The sequence below is a fragment of the Tamandua tetradactyla genome, chromosome 9, assembly GCF_023851605.1.
Source record: "Tamandua tetradactyla isolate mTamTet1 chromosome 9, mTamTet1.pri, whole genome shotgun sequence".
Lineage (NCBI taxonomy): Eukaryota > Metazoa > Chordata > Mammalia > Pilosa > Myrmecophagidae > Tamandua > Tamandua tetradactyla.
The window spans coordinates 82,639,547-82,657,947 of record NC_135335.1 but is presented as its reverse complement, the minus strand read 5'-3'; the positions used below and the strand labels follow the sequence as shown (position 1 = coordinate 82,657,947).

At 39.9% G+C, this 18,401-nt stretch overlaps 1 long non-coding RNA gene across 6 annotated transcripts in view; it reads left to right on the top strand.

Moving 5' to 3' along the window:
• Positions 1–18,401, top strand: part of LOC143647203 (uncharacterized) — a 234,497-nt gene that overhangs the window by 14,000 nt on the left and 202,096 nt on the right. The window lies entirely within an intron of this gene.

Here is an 18,401-nt window from a genome sequence, read left to right as displayed (position 1 = left end):
ACCACACCAATGCAAAGTGTCAACAATAGAATGTTGTATATTTTCCATGACTTTTCTGTAAATCTACAACTTCTCTAACAAAAAAAAATAATAATTTTTTAAAAAACCGTTATGCTAAGTGGAAGAAATCAGATGCAAAGTACTACATATTTTATTATTTCATTTGTATAAAATGTAAATATATATAAATCTATAGAGACAGAATTAGAGTAGTGATTATGTAGGGCTGGGGTATGATAGAGGGACTGATTGGTGACTGCTAAAGGGTATGGGTTTTTTCTTTTTTTGAGTAATGAATATGTTCTAAAATTAATTGTAGTGATAAGTGCACAACTCTGTGAGTATACTGAAAGCCATGGACTGTACACTTTGAATGGATTGTATGGTCTATAAATATATCTCAATAAAATTGCTTTTAAAAAAGTCCTCTTTAATCCAGGACTCTGAATATAAAAATGAGTATCTTTTCTAAATGTGTAACACATACCAGTTGCTGTTCTAAGCATTTTAACCATGTGTTCTCATTTAATATTGAAGAAAACAAACTGCTTGAACTCTAGAAGGAAAAACTTAAAGATCTTGTATTTTTAATGCACCCTAAAGGAGCATGAACTTTTTTGCTGCTGGTCCTTTTGCCATGGTCTCTCTTCTTCCTAGAGCATTCTTCTTATACTGTCTTCTAATCCCTTCCCCAGGCCCCTGTTTCTTGGTTATTCCTCTGACCTCAACTAAAAAAAATATGTTTTCCCTGATCCTTTCCTCTCATAATGTGTCCCTCTTATACATTCCTGGAAGGTTCTTATACTTACCTCATGTAGCACTTATATACTCTATATAGAAGTTGTGTGTTTAATAATCTCTCCCCCACTTTAAACTGAAGGTTCCCTCAGGGCTAAACCCATGTTTACATTGTATTCCCAGTACTTAGTACAGAGCCTCATCTTGAAGGAAAAGTCTAGCTTAGGTTCCTGGAATTCACATGGAAACCCTGTAGCCTCATCCAAGCCTCTTCACAGTTAAAAATGAACAGCCACTTTTCCTGCCTTTTTGGTGATGCAACTATGAGCAGGGACACGACCAAGAAGCAGAGATCTAGGAAAAGAGGAGCAGTAGCCACGGCAACAGTGATGCCACTTATTGATCAACCCAGTCATCTATAACTGAACTTGGATAAGAAGGGAAGAAAGGTGCATTAAATAATACCAAAGGGAATTTACAAAATATTATTTCAGCCCTCTCCTATCTGGCAGGAATCGCGGCAGGTACTTATGAAAGTGAGAAGGAAAGGGAAAGAATCATATATACAGAATGAAAAGTAGATTGTTTATATCCTAAATATTCACATCTAGTTGAGACGACAAGAAAGACACAATAAAAATAAACTAAATATCCCAGTGTGCCAATTTGAGAGGATTTATGTACCCTAGAAAAGCCATGTTTTAATCCTGATTCATCTCATGGAAGTAACCATTTCTTTCAATCCCTATTCAATACTATATAGGTTGGAAAGTTGGTTAGATTATCTCCACAGAGATATGATTCACCCAATTGTGGTTATTATTCTTGATTAGATGAAGATGTGAGTCCATCCATTCCAGGTGGGTCTTGATTACCTTCTGGAATCCTTTAAAAGAGGAAGCATATTGGAAAAGGCTTGACGTCTGAGAAAGCCATAAGAACGATGAGAGCCAAAATAGCCAGAGACATTTGGAGATGAAGAAGGAAAACACCCCTGGGGGAGCTTCATGAAACAAGAAGCCTGAAGAGAAAGTTAGCAGATGTCCTGATGTTTGCCATGTGCCTTTCCAGTTGAGAAAGAAACTTCATCACCTATCTTAAGTGAAGGTAACTTCTTGCTGGTGTCTTAAGTTGGACATTTTTATAGACTTGCATGGCATTAGAACTGTAAACTTGCAACTTATTAAATGTCTGAGGTGTCTTTCCATGGATGCCTTAGACTGGACATTATCATAATAATTGGGACATTTTCACTGCCTTAGTGAAAACTTAATAAACATGCAACTTAATAAATCCCCCCTTTTGAAAGTCACTTTGTTTCCAGTACATTGCATTCTGGCAGCTGGCACACTAGAACACCCAGCAACACCATTCCCCCAGACCTACTACCCCTAAATTCCTGCCGAGACATTCTCCGAATATGTGGCATTATTTGCAACATAGAATTTCATTCAATAATCTCTAAAACACAAATTATTAAGGAAAAGAATACAACCAAGATCTTTCACAAGGGATTGAAAACAAAAGATGGCAGGGGTCAGGCAAGTTACATAAATGAGTAAAGCAGGCAAGTATAATATAATGAGGGCTTCAAGGGTTGGGTAATTGGAACTAAACCAGAGCCTGCACACTCTGGCTAAAATAATTCAAATTCATATTAAAAACTAAATCAAGCTGAAACAAAATGAAATTTCTATAATAAAAGCCATTGCCTGGTAAACAAGTCAATGCCAGATGTGAACCCTGTCCTAAACTACATTCTTTAAAGACTAGAGCATCAATCAATTAAGTAATACATGTGTAGTGACCATTGCTTCCTTAGAGAAGGATTGGTAGAGTAGATAAAACTGACATAAAAGTTAAAGCCTAAGAAGGAGCCCGCATGAGTTCAGAGATTGAAAAGTTCAATGTAGAATTGCAGGGAAAAGATGGGTAGGAAATAGACAAAAAATAGAGAAAAGGGCCTTTTCAAGTCTTCTTTTTAATCCCTCACTGTCATGGTCTGGTTCACATGTCAAGTAGGCCAGGTGGTGGTGCCCGTTTTTCTGGTTGGGCAAGTGCTGTCCTGTCTGTGGCTATGAAGACATTTCATGGACATAGATCATGTTTATGTTGGCTCCATACACGGCTGATTGCATTTGTAATCAGCTGAGGGGAGTGTCTTCTGCAGTGAGTGATGCTTAATCTAATCACTGGAAGGCTTTTCAGGAGGATTCAGAAGAGACAGCTTCCTTCCTGCTTCAGCTGACAAGCCTCTCCTCTCGAGTTCATCCAGACTCTTCATCGGAGTCATCAACTCCACAGCCTGCCTGGTGGATTTTAGACTTCCATTCCTATGGTTGTCCAGTCAGCCTCTCCTGAAAGTTTGTTGAGGAACATCATCAGAGTTGCCAACTTGCAAACTGCCCTACAGACCTTGGACTCTATGTTCCCATGGTTACATGAGACATTTCTATAAATTTTAATACCTATGGACATTTCCTGATAATCCTGTTTGTCTAGAGAACCCTAGCTAATGCAGCTTGGTACCAGGAGTGGTTCTTAAGAAACAGAATCTATGCGTATGCACTCAGTAATTCTTAACATCATCACATAGATGCGGAATCATCGTTTCTTAGTACATTTGCATCGGTTTAGAGGAACTAGCAACACAACAGAAAAAGATATAAAATGTTAATATAGAGAAAAGAAATAAAAGTAGTACTAATAGTAAAAAAAAAAAAAAGAAAAAAAAAGAAACAGAATCTGAAAAATGGATTTTTATGATTAGTTTTCTACTCTGACTGGACTCAAAGGCACTAAGAACTCTGTTTCCCATAATCAGAATGATACTGCCAATCCATTGAGTGAGTTGGCAAAAGAGATAGTCAAAATATCACCATTGGATTCTTCTAATGCTTCACTTGTATGAAGCCAGGCTCTGGGGGATAATGTTTTTAACACCTTTACAGAGTTTTGTGGAAATAGGAGGCATAGAGATGTTGGCTGGTTGTTGTTAGATATGCTGTATGCACTAATGAGTGAAAGGGATGGGCTTCAGGCTTCAAATGAAAAGCTTATGTGCCATCTGACAGATGTAAATGTTTCTATGAGTGCCCTGAAGAAAATTATTTTATTTCCTATGGCCATTGGCTTGAGATCTCCAAAAATCAGACTCAGAATCTTATTGTCAGAGTAGCAACTTTACAACATAAACTGAAATCTCAATCTTGCATCGTGTCTGCTATTAAAGTGAGGGCCTTGATTGGAAAGGAGTAGGACTCTGAAAAATGGGATGGCGACATATGGATTGATAATGATATCAGTGGAGAAGTTGAAATCCTAGGTCATGCTGAGTCTTCTCAAGATAACACTGTAATAGTCTGCCCTGAGGACATAGCTGCTCCCCCTCCAGCCTGCCCTGTGGAGTTGATCACCCAACCACCACCTAAGTGATTAGCTCTAGAGTTATTAATCATGTTTCACAAGATGAAACAGAATATTAATGTCCTGAAGCAAATAGCTTAGAAGATTTTTCTAATTCTTTTCATGACCCACCCCCACCACCCCTCATTTCTTCCAGACCTATAATTAGACTAGAGTCCCAGCAGGCCCAAAAAGGTGAGGTACAAATATCACCCATGAAGAGGTACACTATATTCCGAAAGAACTCTGTGAATTTTCCAATTTATATAGGCAGAAATCAGGGGAATATGTGTGACAATGGATTTTAAGGGTGTGGGATAATGGTGGGAGGCATATAAAGCTGGATCAGGCTGAATTTATTGATATGGGCCCACTAAGCAGAGATTAGTTATATAACTTGAGGGATTAGAAAAGGCATTAACAGTTTGTTTGGATGGTTGGCTGAAATATGGATCAAAAGGTGGCCAACATTACCTGAGGTTGAAATGCCAGAATTGCCATGGTATAATGTAGTTGAGGGGATCCAGAGACTTAGAGAGATTGGAATGTTAGAGTGGATTTATCATGGAAAGCCTGCTCATACACCCAAGGAATGTCTGAAGGTTGAACCTTTTGCCAGAGCTGTGAGAAATAAATTTCTGAGACTAGCAGCATCATCCCTGAAGAGCTCTGCAGTTACCCTTCTCTGTAGGTCAGATATTACTGTGAACAGCAGCTATCACTGAGCTGGAATCGTTAAACACAATGGGGATGACTGGACCCTGATTTGGCAGAAGCCAGGCGGCAGCACTTAATTGCCAGAGACGAGGTTCGCATGGCTATAATAATAGCAGACTCAAAGCAGGAGTCAAAATAATATGACTTGCAGATGCTTGTGGTATTGGCTAGTAAATCATGGGGTTCCTATAAGTGCAATAGATAGGCAGTCTACTAAATTCTTGTTTGAGCTGTATAAACAGAAGTGTTCTAGGTCAAGTGAACAGAAGTCTAACTTGAATTACAAAAACAGAGAGTCATGGTTCCTTAATCAATTTCCAGACTTAAGACAGTTTACAGACTCAGAGCCCCTTGAATGAGAGGAAGGCCAGGTCCCTTTGGAGGAGGACCTTTTTACAATATCACAAATTTATACTGTTAATCTTCCTCCAAGCCTTCCCCAAGGAGACCAGCAGCCTTTTACCAGGGTAACTTTGCATTGGAGAAAAGGAAATGATCAGATATTTTGCAGATTAGTAGACACTGTTTTAGAGGTGACATTAATTCCAGGGTACCCAAAACATCACTCTGGTCCACCAGTCAGAGTGGGGCCTTATGTGGTCAGGAAACTAATGGAGTTTTAGCTCAGGACCATCTCACAGTAGGTCCTGTGGGCCACTGGACCTGTTCTGTAGTTATTTTCCCAGTTCCAGAATGCATAATTAGAATAGACATACTGAGCAACTAGCAGAATCCCCACATTGGCTCTCTAACTTGTGGAGTGGGGGTTATTATGGTAGGAAAGGCAAGGTGGAAGCCAATAGAAATGCCTCTACCTAGCAAATTAGTAAATCAGAAGCAATACCAGATTCCTGGAGGGACTGCCGAGATTACTGCCACTCTTAAGGACTTGGAGGATGCAGAGGTGGTGATTCCCACCACATCCCCATTCAACTCTCCCATTTGGCCTGTGCAGAAAACAGATGGGTGTTGGTGGATGACAGTGGATTATCATAAGCTCAACCAGGTGGTAACTCCAATTGCAGCTGCTGTTCGGGATGTGGTATCATGGCTTGAGCAAATCAATACATCATCCCCTGGTATCTGGTATGATCTGGGAAGCGCTTTTTTCTCAATAGCTATTAATAAGCACCACCAGAAACAGTTTGCTTTCAGCTGGCAAGGTCAGCAATATACTTTCACTGTCCTACCTCAGGGATATATCAAATCTCAAGCCGTATGTCATATCTTGTCTGCAGGGAGCTTGATCATTTCTCCCTCCCACAAGACATCACACTGGTCCATTATATTGATGATATCATGTTGATTGGACCTAGTGAGCAAGAAGTAGCAACTACTCTAGACTTGATAAGGCATTTGTATGTCAGAGGATGGGAAATAAATCCACAAAAATACAGGGGCCTTCCACCTCAGTGAAATTTCTAGGTGTCCAGTGGTGTGGGGCATATGGAAATATCCCTTCTAAGGTGGAGGGTAAGTTGCTTCATGTGGCCCTCTCCTACAACTAAAAAGAAACACAGCACCTAGTTGGTCTCTTTGGATTTTGGTGACAACATATTCCTCACTTGGGTGTCCTACCCCAACTCATTTATCGAGTGACCAGAAAAGCAGCTCATTTTGAGTGGGGACCTGAAACAAGAGGAGGCTCTGTGACAGATTCAGGCTGCTGTAGAAGCTGCTCTGCCACTTGGACCATATGATCCAGCAGATCCAATGGTACTGGAAGTGTCAGGGGCAATTAGAAACACTGACTGGAGCCTTTGGCAGGCCCCTATAGGAGAATTACAATGCAGACCCTTAGGATTTTGGAGCAAAGCTTTACCATATCCTACAGATAACTACTCTTCTTTTGAGAAACAGCTTTTAGCCTACTACTGGGCCTTAGTAGAGACTGAACGCTTACCCTTGGACCACCAAGTTACCATGAGACCTGAGTTGCCTAAAACTAACTGGGTGTTGTCTGACCCACCAAGCCATAAAGTTTGGAGTATGCAGCAGCACTCCATCATAAAATGGAAATGGTATATACAAGCTAGGGTCAGAGCAGATCCTGAAGGCACAAGTGAGTTACATGGTGAAGTGACCCAAATGCCCATGGTCTTCACTCCTGCCACATTACCTTCTCTTTCCCAGACCAGAGCTGTGGCCTTTTGGGGAGTCCCTTACAGTGAATTGACTGAGGGAGAGAAAACTCGGGTCTGATTTACAGATGGTTCGGCATGATATGCAGGTACCGCCTGAAAGTGGACAGCTGCAGCACTTCAACTCCTTTCCCAAATGTCCCTGAAGGACAGTGGTGAAGGGAAATCCTCCCAGTGGGCAGAACTTCGAGCAGTGCACTTGGTTGTTCATTTTGCTTGGAAGGAGAACTGGTGCATTTGTATACTCACTCATGGACTGTTGCTAATGGTTTGGCTGCATGGTCAAGGATTTGGAAAGACCATAACTGGAAAATTGGTGACAAAAAGGTCTGGGGAAGATGTTTGTGGATAGACTTTTCTAGGAGTAAAGCTGAAAACATTAAGATATTTGTGTCCCATGTGAAGGTGCACCAGAGGGTGACTTCAGCAGAAAAAGGTTTTAATAATCAAGTGGATAAGATGACCCATTCTTTGGGTAACAGTCAGCCTCTTTCCACAGCAACTCCTGTCATTGCCCAATGGGCTCATGAACAAAGTGGTTATGGTGGTAGGGATGGAGGTTATGCATGGGCTCAGCAACATGGACTTCCACTGACCAAGGCTGATCTGGCTACAGCCGCTGCTGAGTACCCAATCTGCCAGCAGCAGAGACCCACACTCAGCCCCCAATATGGCACCATTCCCCGAGGTGACCAGCCAGCTACATGGTGGCAGGTTGATTACATTGGACCACTCCCTTCATGGAAGGGTCAGCAATTTGTTCTAACTGGAATAGACACATACTCTGGATATGGGTTTGCTTTCCCTGCACGCAATGCTTCTGCCAAAACTACTATCCATGGGCTTACAGAATGCCTTATCCATCATCATGGTATTCCACATAGCATTGCTTCGGATCAAGGAACACACTTCACAGCAAATGAAGTGCGGGAATGGGCACATGCTCATGGAATTCTCTGGTCTTACCATGTTCCCCATCATCCAGAAGCAGCTGGATTGATAGAACGGTGGAATGGCCTTTTGAAAACTCAATTACGGTGCCAACTAGGTGGCAAAAACTTGAAAGGCTGGGGTAATGTTCTCCAGGAAGCTGTGTATGCTCTGAATCAGCGTCCGCTGTATGGTGCTGTTTCTCCCATAGCCAGGATCCATGGGTCCAGGAACCAAGGGGTGGAAATGGGAGTGGCACCACTCACTATTACCCCTAGTGATCCACTAGGAAATATCTGTTTCCTGTCCCTGCAGCCTTGAGCTCTGCTGGTCTATAGGCTTTAGTTCCAGAAGGGGGGAGTGCTTCCACCAGGAGAAACAATAATGGTTCTATTGAACTGGAATCTTAAGTCTGCCACCTGGTCACTTTGGGCTACTGATGCCCCTGGATCAACAAGCCAAGAAGGGGATTACTTTACTGGCCGGGGTGATTGACCCTGACTTTCAGGGGGAAATAAGACTGCAACTACACAATGGAGGTAAAGAAGAGTTTTCCTGGAATATAGGAGATCCCCTAGGGCATCTTTTATTACTGCCATGCCCTGTGATTAAAATCGATGGAATGTAGAATGGAATGATTTCTAAATGTTGTGTTAATTTCTTTTTTTTCTTTAATTAAAAAAAAAAAGTAACCCATAAAAAAAAAAAAAAAAGATGGAAAACTGCAACAACCCAATCCAGGCAGGACTACCAATAGCTCTGAAACTTCAGGAATGAAGGTTTGTGTCATCCCACCAGGCAAAGAACCATGGCCCGCTGAAGTCCTTGCTGAGGGTAAAGGGAATATGGTAGTGGAAGAAGGTAGTGATAAATATGAACTATGACCATGTGATCAGCTACAGAAATGAGGACTGTAATGCTGTTTTGTTCATGTTATACTATTTAAGTTGTAAGAGATCAAGATTAAAAATGAATATTACCCAAGGACTTGCCCCATATCTGGGAAAATTTAATACATTTCCGGTTGTATGTGAAACAGTTTAGTATTGTTAGGCGAGGAAAAAACGTGCCTGTTATTGTTTTCTATTTAGAGATTAAGTATGGTTTAAGATGATGTTGCCAGGTTGACCAGGGGTGGAAAGTCATGGTCAGGTTCATGTGTCAACTTGGCCAGGTGGTGGTGCCTGTTTATCTGGTTAGGTAAGTGCTGGCCTATCTGTTGCTATGAAGTTATTTCATTAACTTAAATCATGATTATGTCTGCTGCATCCACAGCTGATTATATATTTAATCAGCCAAAGGGAGTGTCTTCTGCAATGAGTGATGCTTAATCTAATCACTGGGAGTCTTTAAAGGATGATTCAGAAAAGAGAGCTTCCTTCCTGCTTCAGCCGGTGGGCCTCTCCTGTGGAGTTCATCCAGAACCGTCGTTGGAGTTGTCAGCTTCACAGCCTGCCCTATGGATTTTGGACTCTTCCATTCCTATGGTTGTCCAGCTAGCCTCTCCTGAGAGTTCACTGAGGAACTTCATCGGAGTTGCCAGCTGTGACCTGCCCTACAGACCATGGACTCTACATTCCCATGCTTATGTGAGACATTTTTATAAATTTTATATTTATGGATAGTTTCTGCTGATTGTGTTTCTCTAAAGAACCCTAGCTAATACACTTGCCAAGCATCCAATAAAGCATCCAAGAAGAACTCAGTATGAGAAATCTCATATAGATGGATAACCTCTGTCCCAGTGAGTGGATAAGTAGGAGCACTCCCACATCTCCTCCCTATGAGGTGAATGGGCTTTTTTACAAAAGAAGATGAAAATTGGCTCAAGTTCTCAACTCACTTTGAAAATACTCTGACCACAAGATGCCTAATTTGGGGCAATTACAACATGACCTAGGAGCAAACTCGGTGGAGCCACAATTAATTGGGACCAAGGAGACACAGGAAGATTCTTCAGTACTCTGGGGATCATTAGAAGCAACAGGGACTGGGCTGCAAGGAAAGCAAGGGAGGGAAAGAGGTAGAATGTGATAGAACAGGAAGTAAATACAAGGGCACGATTTAGGAGGGACTATTTTCCATTATATATTTTCTAAACCAGGTGTTTTTCTTTAGTTATATTCCTTTCCTCTTTTTACCATCTACTCCCTCTGTATCTACTTTCACCCTATTTCCAAGCCCTCAAACCAGACAATGGGGGCTGAAGAATGGAGGTTTACAAGAAGAAAGGGATTCAATTGCAATACCAATTGATATAAAGAATTTGACTTTTGCCATTCAATACCCCCCTGGAGATTCTTGGTAACAATTGTAGGCACAACCTCCTCATGCTGAGCACACAGTTAATCTAAGTCAAGGCTTCTGTGACTTACAGGCCTCTTAGCCCTCCTTTGGCCTTTCAAGTAAAAACATTTTAGAATTGGCTTCAGCAAACAGTGCTCTTTCTGGAGAGCAAATGGAATGGATACATAGTTATATTAAGGTTTGAATAGAATTTTAATCCACTAATCAAGATTCTTTTTGTTTTAAAGCCAGATGATATGAAAGCAGAAGCTTTAGGCTCATCTAAGCTGCTTTATTATTTCTTCCTTCTACTACTCTAGGTTTGGAGAAGAAAAGAAAGGAGAAGAGGCATATGCAGTTAGATTGGTTCTGGCTCACTTGCACTTAGATAAAGGCATCTCCTCAAACACTATTATAGGCCTGGGCAGCTCTGGGCTCAATGGCAGAAGAGAATCAGAAAGCTGAAATACTTCTCACAGAACACTAAACTCAGAGGTAGAAGTTGTCTAAGGAGCTGCTCCATTGCAGAGTAACTGGTTGTATCTTTTATCCACTCAGGTGGGTACAGTCATGATGTATGATGGTTTTAGCTGGAAACTGGGACATCCAGCTCTTGATTCCTTTTCCCATGTTGGGAGTCCTAGCCCATATGGCCAGTACCATCTGCTGGGATAAATGATCTACACTTAAATCAACATTTTAAACACAGAATTTTAGACAGCAATTGGATTATGCAGGTAGTGAAAGAGCTGAGGAATTGAACATGGATGAGGCAAGCAACCCAGAGATGATCAGCAACATCTATTTAATAGAAAAATCTATCTTCTAGGGCTAGAGAAACAAAGGGTTGAGTGAGTGTTATTGGAACTTTTGGAACCCAGTAGCCATCTGACAGAAATTTTAACCTGGAAGTTCTGCTGTACCAGAGCTGGAATCATGAAGGGAGGGCCTAGCCAGCAGAAACTATAGCCTCAGAGGAGATACAGCCCTTGTCAGAGATGGTGCTTGAGGCAGAGTAGTGGTGGGTGGGGGTGGAAGTGTTGATATACTATGGCTTCTCCTTACCTCCCTTCTTCTAACCTCCCACCAGAACTCCCATTGGCTGAACTTAGCAGCAAGCCAATTTGCAAGGGATCCTGTAAAATGTAGTTCTCTGTGATGCCAAGCAGAAGCAGAGAAGGGTAGAGAAGGGATCTGAGAGCAAATAATGAAATGACTGAACCACTTAGTGTTACAGATGATTTTCCTTCAGTTGTTATTTCATCCCTTAATTTACACTTCATCTTTAGAATTATTATTAGCTAATATCCTGTCTTCTGCCCATCTTAGGCACTTATGAAGTTGAAATTACCATATTTTCATGTTAGATGGACAGAGAGAAAGAAAGAGTAATCTATGGATAGCTTTAATAAGCAAACTATTTCTTACCGGGTAATCTTCACACAACAATTCATAATCATAAACAGTATTTCCTAACCCTCCCAGATCAGAGACAGGATAATTTCAAAATGTTGGAGATAATAAGTGCACCCCCCCATCTTTTTTTGAACGGGATGGCTCTGGCAAGTGACAACTTGTCCCTAAAGCTCCTCCTTAAATCATTTTTACCATTCTGGATGCAATAACATGACACATGCTTAGCACATACTATCTGTTGAATCCATCAGATGGGATTTACTTCAAAGGGTATTACAAGCTGATGGTGGTATTAATTGCTGTCTGCCCAATGTAAGCTTTATTCATTGTGAAATTACGTTTTGTGATTCTTATCATAAAAAACTCCTTTAGTGTAGCATTTTAACTTATTAGCTACTGTCATATACAGGGCAAGGCATTGAACATGGAAAGGACTCCAGACTAAGGTGTGGACCATGGTCAGTGACAGCTGGGAGTTATAACAGGTGTGAGCCTCTATATCCATTGGAGGGAAGAGAACATTTCAAATTTATCTGCAACCTAGACCTGGTATGAAAGACAGTGTCTGCTTAGTAAAAACTCCTCTACTGAAACCTCTAGCACAGATAATTTGAAAAGAATTGAGTTATGTCTGTTTGCTGATTCTTACATAGAAGTTAAAATTGGAAAATAAGAACCAAAGCATTAAATAACTTGCAGTAGGTTCCAAAAGGAACCTCAGGATATTACAACTAATGTGTTCTGGATATGTTCTGGATGTGACATAAAGTGAAAACTAAGGAAATCTGAATGAAGTATGGATTTTAGTTAAGAAAGATGTATCAATATTAATCCATTAATTTTAACAAATATGCCATGCAAGATGGTAACTGTAGGTGAAACTGGGTTCTAGTTTTTAGATAGCTAGAAAAACTACCTTTGCAGTTTTTCTGTAAATCTAAAACCATTCTTAAAAAGTTGGGTTTTCTAAGCGAATTGATTACTAATCTTGGGATAAATCCAGGCCTCTTGACCCTCAAGTCTTCTTGCTTTTTCCAAAGGCAGGAATTTTTCATTTTTCTGTTTATCATGAATGTCTTTGGCAGTCTGGGGGGAGTAAAAATGCATAAAAGATGTAGGATTACAAAGGAAAACAATTCTATTGAAATGTTATCAAAATATTATGATTAAATACAAAATTAATTATATTGAAATAGTTTAAAAAAAAAAACAGCCAAATTTGTGATGTAGTAATGTGTGTGCTTTTCTCTAATGCCTTAACTACAAAATCTAGTCACAGGTCTATTACCTACAGTAATTTTGAAGCATGATGAGTGTGAATGATATTTCAAGAGACCTACACCAACTAAAATGTGAAGTGAAAATATTTTTCATTTCTATTGGTGCTGCTAATACTACTGTGATTTGTTGTCTACATTCATAGTTTAAGGAAGAGTTAAATTTCAGTTAGTAGTTGTGAAAAAAATTTGCAAATTTTTCCCTTCCGTGTTCATAGGCCACACTTCTCATTCTACCATGGACTAAGAGTTAAGAATTCCTGGGTTAAAGGAAGTACTTGCACTTGCAGCCACTGTAAGGATAACAATCACTGAGGGCTCTATGAAATTAGAGGACTTTCCAGTCTTGAATATCTGTCTCTAATTGGATACAGAAAAAAATTTTTGACAAAATGCATGTATTCTTTTCTTTACTCTCTACAGCTTCACTTTGTTCATCCTTCCCAGTCTGATGTTGTGGAAAGCCTTACTAAAAAGTTAAAGATGAATCCGAATTTTCATCATTTTTTTTATTATTCACACCATGAATCTAAACCTTTCCCTAGTTCCTTTTTACTTGTTCTAACTCCCCAGCTAACAAGTTCTACATGTTTATCTTGGTATATGGGAACTCTCTATACTATCTCTGCAGTTTATATAGGAGTACTTTCTCAAATTTGTCCATAATTTCATCACATAAAACTTTCTCTGAAAAATAGTGAAAAGCAGCCCATATCCAAGTCATGTTTCTAAAGAACTTACTTTGTATAAATACTGTTAATCTGTGGTTGGTTTACACTTTATCTATCTTTGATGCTTAAATATCCCCCTTGAGATGTGGCTTTCTAAATTTCTCTCTGCTACTCCATCCCCTTTCATCAAGTTACCAGAAAAGAAAAATCCCATGGTATACAAGCTATACCATCAAAAAAAACTTGCATAGGATCCTGTCCAGAAATGGTTGATGCCTAGCAGTTTGGCATTGCCAAGGAAAATTTTGTAGTTAAACACTTATCCCCTAATGACTTTCTGCATCTTTACACAAACTTACCTGATGACTGGATCTGTCAGTGCCTGCCTCCCAGTAGAATAGTTTTGGCTCCACAAATCAGACTTTGTATTTACTAAGTATGAAGCCTGGCAATCATTCAACCACAAGTAATCTGCAAACATTTACTTGCCTAAACCAATCTTCCTTTTGACATGTCATCCTGGGTGTTGCCGAGCTTGGAAACATCTCAAACAATGTGCTTCGTTTTTGAAAAACATAATTAATCTACAATGATTGAAATCTGACAAGATGCCCTCAATCCATCCTTTATTTTGTTTTATTATAAGCAACTTTGCATAAGCAATTTAATAACAGAAAATCTGAAATAAGCTAAATGAATTCATGGGAGCTGGTTTACTTGACTCTCTTTGCATTTGACTAGCTACTTCCAACTAATTATTTGTTCTTGGTAATGCCATCATATTAGAATACAGATAGGTAGATTGATGAAGAGCAGAGACTGTTGTGATTTTTTTCTACTGAAGCAGAAATTTGCCTGGGCTTGCTGAGTATTAATGCACTTACAAAAACTTACTTGTCTTGAAATATAAAGATAATATCCCTGAGTGGATATTACTTTTTTCTGTGATCTAGTGCTGGAGACTTAGTAAAAGAATGCAGCCAAAACAAGCTCATGTTATTTCTCCTTGGCAAGTTCTATGCCAGTGACAAAAGTTTCCCCCTGCAATGCCTCCTCCCTCATGGTTTCAGAGTCTATAGCCATACTTGCAAAGCAAAGTAGAAAAAATGAGGACAGTGTCTGGATAATTTCAGTCCCCACACCAAAAAGAATCACCTTTTCTCTTCTCTTAAAAGAATAATTAGGGTTTTATCTGTAAAATGAAGGGACTGATTTAGTTGGTTTCTATGAGATAATTTTAATCCATATTCACCGGTTCTCCTTTTGGAGTAAGGATGGCAAGTGGCAAGTGGCAGCAGAGACTAGCTGCAGGAAAAGAGCCAAAAGGCAGTGCAGCAGTGCACAATCTCAGGACAAGCAGGCCTTGGGACAGACTGACCAAAGAGAGCTTCTCCAGCCGCACCACACTCCTGGGGGCTCTGGGATCCCTAGCCAAAGACTGGCTGAAATGGATATGAATGTTTAATATTGATTACATTCCTCTTGTTTCTTAGAAAGAAAAAAAAATAACTATTAACAAAAACACTCTTCCATTCAGTCCTTATCTTTTTAACCTAACCAATAAAATTGGGATGGGACCTCCATAGAGTTGCCAACTTTTAAATTTGCCAGATTAGGAGCATTAAATATATCACCATCCTCTGTTATCATTTTGTTTCATTAAAAGTAAAAGGATATCAGGCAGGCAATGGTGGCACAGTGGCAGAGTTCTTACTTGCCATGCCAGAGACCTGGGTTCGATTCCCAGTGCCTACCCAAGCAAAACAAAAACAAGCAAACCAACGAACAAAAAAGTAAAAGGATATTTTAATGCCAAACAAAAGGAAGGAAGAAAGAATATAATCTAAAAATAAAAAACACTGATTTTAATAAATTTGTTTGTGAAATATTCATTATTTATCCTTTTCTTGGCTTTTGTTTTATGTTTTTGTCTTTCTTAGCTTTAAAATTTTCACCACTGCCAGTCCAACATTGAGAAATCTTTGCTTTAGAAATATAATTTAGCTAAGACAAAATATCACAAAAGAGTTCAGGAGAAGCAGTGTAGGTTGAAGGAATCAATCTATTTAAATCTTGTTTTGGCTCTTAACCCTACATTGTGGTCTGTCATTTGATTCTCCTAGATTGGGTTTCTCTAGGTTTCCTTTCTTTTACTCTCTCTCTTAAGAAAGGATGGGTGGAAGGAAGGAAGGAAGGAAGGAAGGAAGGAAGGAAGGAAGGAAAGGTCAGGGGAGGGAAGGAAGGGAGAGAGAGGAGGAGAGAGAGAAAGAAAAGAAAAGGGGGAGGGTGGAAGGTAGAGAAGAGTTGAAGAGGGGAGGGGAGTAGAAGGAAGGAGAGGGGAGGAGAGGAGAGGAGAAACAATTTCTTAAAGGTCAGAGATCCACCCTTTGGTTGTGCTTGATGCTGATATGTGGCCATATTCAATAAATGTTTATTGAACTGTAAATGTCTTCTCTGTAAGTGATGAAACCATTCAGATGGTATTTGCTCTTGCAGATTAAACAACCCAGGCTTTATAATAATGCCTTATAATACAGCCCTCCTCTGACATCCATAGTGGGAGTAGGTTTCCTTCTGTCTTAGAGTCTTAGATACACTAAAGTACTCCTGTTAATGATGATTTGTAGGAAGACAATTAACCATCCTCAGTACCCACAATCTCATGCTCTTGCTCCCCACTCCCACCCTCCTCCATTAAAACTTCTTATCACTAGCAGAAAGACCCAGTGCTGGGATCTTATCATTCAAGAGCCTAAAGTCATTCTGTTGTATTTTGGTGAAACTCATCCCCTGTTTTTCAACAGGGATTAGGTGTTTTAAAGGTGGAATTGATCCCCGGAACATCTAAGGGAATCCAGGGTCATCAAATCCCATGTTCTTTGGGTAGTTTCATATGAATCCTGAAATGCATGCATGTATGTATGTATGTGTGTATGTATGCAGATATATAGATATGTATGTATACTATTGCTAAGACACCCTTCTACCCCCTGAACCCTGAAGCGGAAAGAGTGATTCAGGTGAGATAACACTTTCTCTTCAGTTAGTCTTTCAATTGCTATAGGAACAATGTCTCTCTCTCTCTCTCTCTCTCTCTCTCTCTCTTTTTTTTTTTTCGCATGGGCAGGCACCAGAAATGGAACCTGGGTCTCTGGCATGGCAGGTGAGAACTCTGCCAGCTGAGCCACCTGTGATCTGCCCTATCTCATGTTTTTTTAAGTTTATTTTCTTTTTTATTCAGAAAGCTTCTGGATTCCATTAAAATCACCAGGCTAAGACCTCAGAGTAAGTGTCTGTTTTTCTTAGTGGTGTGTGAGAGACTGATGACTTTCAAAGTGGCTTCTTTAAAAAAGGTAAGATGTTCACTAGAATAGCAACTTCGGGGTCCTTGTTCAGACATGTTGGGGCTTGAATATGACAAATGTAAGACTAAACTTCCATTAAACAAAAATGTACTGTGAGCAAAGTCCTGATGTGTTTGGGTGAATAGTGAGCTTCCACCACATGCAAGGTATAATAATAATCAGGTTTTCAAAATACTCAGACTCTGCTGGCCTCTCTAAGATAGAAATGTACAGACAGATAAAAGACTGTTCAGATTCTATTTTAATCTTTGCCTCCCTCCTTGTGGTCTTAGAGGCCTAGTCTTGAAAGCAAATGATATTTCTACCTCCTCCTTGCCAGGCCCAGGAATTCGCATTTTAATTTTGGAACACAGGAAAAAAATCAAATGAAATGCTTTATTTATTTGTTTGAGATTTTTTTTCTTCTTTCCAGGGATAAAAACTATTGCTTACGGAGTTATACTCTAAATATGAAGAGTCCCAAGGCAGAGCTTGTAACTGGAACTATAGTAAATATGTTTATGCTTCACACAGGAGGAAGGAATCCAGCTACAAGGGGCTTCAACATGGAAGGGATTTGTTGTTAGAGCATAGGGATTGGTTTGCCTTGAGCTAAACTTCAATTTAGGAGCTTTATACATACACAAGCAGGAAATATCCTTTAATAGAAATGTGCTGAGAGCACTTCTTTGGTAGGGAAAGTTAGGTACATTTTAGTCATCTTTTCAGCAAATCTGAAGGCCTCTGAACTATAAAATGATGACAACTTGGTTACCAACTATAATTCTTAAAATTAGTCTTCTCACCTGGATTCTGCTTACCTCAGTTAAGATGGTCATACAACTTGTGATCCAAACTAGACACTTAGCAAAAGTGGGTGCTATTAATAAAGACCTTGAGACAGCAGGCATAAACCAGGACTGAACCAGGCAAACTAAAATGAATGATCGATCAAATATTCAGCAAAATTTCCTTTTCAAGTAAAAGAACTTAAGCTGCTTGGGGTCTACAGGCAGGTTGTGATGGAAGGTAAAGGGTCAAATCACGGAAAGGTCAGAAAGAAGAAATTTCCCAGCTGGAACTACTTTGAACATAGAAACTTAGGGCAGGAAAGAACCATGCAATCTTCTGGTTCAACCATATGAGGAAGCTAAAGAGAGATTAGCGAGCCACAGGTTCCATACAGAATGGTGATGAAATCTAGGCCTCCTGACTCAGCTACATCGAAATGTCACGGCTAGTTTCTATGGCTCAATTGTTAGCTGACTGGATAAGATCCCAATGGAATGAATGTCAGCGATAAGTCATTTCCCTTCCCAGCATCAGTGTCTCCCATCCCTACCCTCTTGTGAAATATTTAGCTCTCCTTATTGAAGAACTGATAGATAATAACACTAGTGAATAGCAATTATTTGAGCCTTTTACTTAGAATTGAGCAGGCCTAGTCTCATTAGTTAGCACACTCATTAAAGCTTC